This window comes from Papaver somniferum, chromosome 11 (assembly GCF_003573695.1).
Source record: "Papaver somniferum cultivar HN1 chromosome 11, ASM357369v1, whole genome shotgun sequence".
In the NCBI taxonomy this organism is placed as follows: domain Eukaryota; kingdom Viridiplantae; phylum Streptophyta; class Magnoliopsida; order Ranunculales; family Papaveraceae; genus Papaver; species Papaver somniferum.
In genome coordinates this window covers 75,472,354-75,475,440 of record NC_039368.1, presented here as the reverse complement: position 1 = coordinate 75,475,440, position 3,087 = coordinate 75,472,354, and the positions used below count along the sequence as shown (strand labels likewise).

Genomic DNA, 3,087 nt, shown 5'->3' with positions numbered 1-3,087 from the left:
ACACACAGAATAGTCTTTTTTTTTTTTGATAAATCTCATAAATTTCATTCATGATAAAAAAGAGATTACATGGATTCCAAGTACATCAAGTTCAAAGATCAAATTACAATTCAAAGGTACTAACAAAGAGTAATTTGTGAAGAGAAGTAACAAACTACCAACAAGAGTACCAAACAATCGTAAGATTGAGAGAATGGTTTTAGGATTATAATACAACCATTTTGAAAGAGTTTTTTTTTCTTGAAAAATAGATCTTCTCATAAAAATATGAGAGTAATATTCCCAAAGTCTTGAATCTTGATTTCCACTCTTGAACTTCCACTTCAAATCTCCATTGAGATCACAAAGAAACTCCATGAGAGAGCATAAAGAATCTCCATAAAGGAGAAGACACAAACAAAAAGGGCAACACAACTTCAAGAACACCATAAAAATCTCCTAAAAACAATGGAGATTGATACAAAACCTTAAATAAATTTATCCTAGACTATAATCTATCTATGAAAATTAGAAAAAATAAACAAATCTGCTCAGATCTGAGCAGCAAGCTTTAATGGTGGAGGAAGACTTTTTTTGGTTTTGAGAAGGAGCTAGAGAGGAGAGAAAGTTTTTTTTCTTTTTCTCTGCTGCTTCTACGAATAGTCTAAATTAATTGCACATAGTAGTAGTCCATCTAAAAAGTATTTACAAAATCACTCCACTAGACTCGGCCTCAGAAGGGTATTGTTTCAGATGAATTAGGGAATAAAAACTTAGTCATTCACTTCCAAAATCCAAGAGGTGAAGCTACGATTTAATGGGACTGGATTAGATGTTGTTCGAGAGAGAGGAGAAAAACCAGAACCGACCAAAACCTAGGTTATCATCAATCTTCATCGTTTTTTTTTTTTTCAATTTTCATCCGTCTTAATCCTGCCATGAGCGGCTAGTTTGCCGTCTCATAGGCTCTGATGGAAAATATGTACTCAATTTCTTAGATTTACTGCAATACAGGGGATATGTTTCTTAGAAACAAATCGGCGGAATTTTTTAGGGGATATGCAAATTCAATAAAGAAGACAAGTTATTTCCATCACCCACCTGCAGACGTTGGTGATATGAATTTTAGTTGGTTTCCATCAGATCTACTGCAACATTAGGAGATCTAATTAATGAGTTTTTGGATGCGGAAGTAAAGCTTGGTCTCATCAACATCTCAGGCATCTTCTCTGACTATCTCTTGTTGCTGAAGATAAGTAACCTAATTCATGGAATCGATTTATGATTTGTAATTTTTGCTTTTCAATTCACCCCTACTTTTTGAATCTGATTTTTTGTGTTTAGGTATTATCGTGACCCTAACTAGCTATATCTAGAGTTTATCTTGAAAAATGTTTCTTATCCCTGGTCATAAAACAATAATTCAATCAATAACCATAGTACTTCGGTTTCAAATTTCTCCTTGGATCTATCTGTTTGTGACTTTTATTTAGAAAATCAAACCCTAACTTTCTCCAAGGAATTCTTATTTTAGTTTTCCTTTCATCTTGTGTTGTGCTTCTTTTGATCCTTTGTTGTTTCCTAATTTTAATAAAACCTCTGCAATAGTTCTTTCTTCATGTAGCTTTTCAGCTGTGTCTCTTAGTATCACCATGTTTAGCTGCTTGGCATGGTGATGGTTATAGGTGATCAACCAGCCTCATTGATAATTTCCTCTTTTACTTGTATCTTCTGCAAAATTTATTTCTTCCTGTACTTTTCAGTTGGGTTTCTGTATCACCATATTCCTTTGTTTGACATGATGATGGGTTAAAATTAATCTCTTTCCCATTGAAAATTCAAGGAGTTTATCACATTTTATATTTGTTAACAAAGTCTGAGGTTTTAATTTAAGTTTGCAACATGAGCCTGGGTTGCATAGGTTTTTTCTTGGCTCTTGAGAGTTTTTTGGAGAATTTCAACTTAAAAGAGTGAGTTTTTTTTTATGATTTTCTAACCTGAGTCCCAACAGAAATTTTCATTTCTCATACCCATCTCTTTTTTTCCTGCAAGGTTGTACTGTGAGAGCTTAGTTTTCTTTGGTTAATTTGGAAAAATCCTTTGTCTTTTTTAAATATCTTGTTTGACATTCAGATGCTCGTGTTTCAATCTATATCAAATCCTTTATCAGTCATTGTAGACCAATCAATTTCAGGTTCAGATCTTGTTGGGTCTAGTACACTGGGTGAATTTTGAATTTCATAACTTCCATGTGTTGTTGTTTTATCAATTTCAGATGTCTTTGATACAAGAACAGGGATGGACAAGGCTTGAATTGATCTCAAACGGACATTGTCGTTGCAGATCCTTAGATTTGATTTCCCTAGCATTACTGAAGAGTAGGTTATCCCCAAAAAAGCAGTAAATTACATTCATGTGAACATATGTATATCAAATTGCCATCAGAGCCTATGAGCTCTCCTTTCTGGTTTGCATTTTCGTATTTTCTTGTGATTTTCGCTTCATAGTCATATTTTTTTGCACCTAGTTTTGTCCAGTTGATTTTTGGAATTTAGTCCTTGCAAGATTAATCCCGTCATCTTCAATTCTTATAATATTATTTTTTGTAACTTTTTAGTTGTTCTTTCTACTAGTAGTAACAGTAATTCTTTCTTATACTGGTTAGAATTCCTAGTGTACATCTGCATTCCTTTTTTTGTTGCAATTTACTTTTTAAGTAGTTTTTCTTCCCATTTTTTAATTCCCGTATAGTGTAATTGATCTTCTTATCTGCTATTTCTTCAATTTGCATAAGATCTTTAAGCTGCAACCTGAAACTTCTCTAGGAGTACATGCCTCTCTCATCCTAAATGCAAGATAGAATTTTCTCAATAACTCAAAATATCTACTTTTAAGTAAACTTTGATTGTACCTGGTTTGATTATTCTTACGAGCCTTCTCTTTTGACATAAGGGTCACTCAAACTAAATCAAAGCACCTGCGAGATCTTTAGAACGGTTGTTAGATCTAAATTCATCTTGTGATAATCCATTGTTAACATACTCCGTTCTGTGTGTGATTGATCACAAGGGGATTAAGATTTTTGTGTGCAAGTACTTTAAAGATAAT

The 3,087-nt window shown here is 33.1% G+C and overlaps 1 long non-coding RNA gene across 1 annotated transcript; it reads left to right on the top strand.

The window, feature by feature from the left end:
- The first annotated feature begins 396 nt into the window (after positions 1–396).
- Positions 397–2,588, top strand: LOC113322066. Its single transcript, XR_003346950.1, has 2 exons — positions 397–858; positions 994–2,588. It is a non-coding gene; the product is annotated as an uncharacterized LOC113322066 (long non-coding RNA).
- Positions 2,589–3,087: the final 499 nt, after the last annotated feature.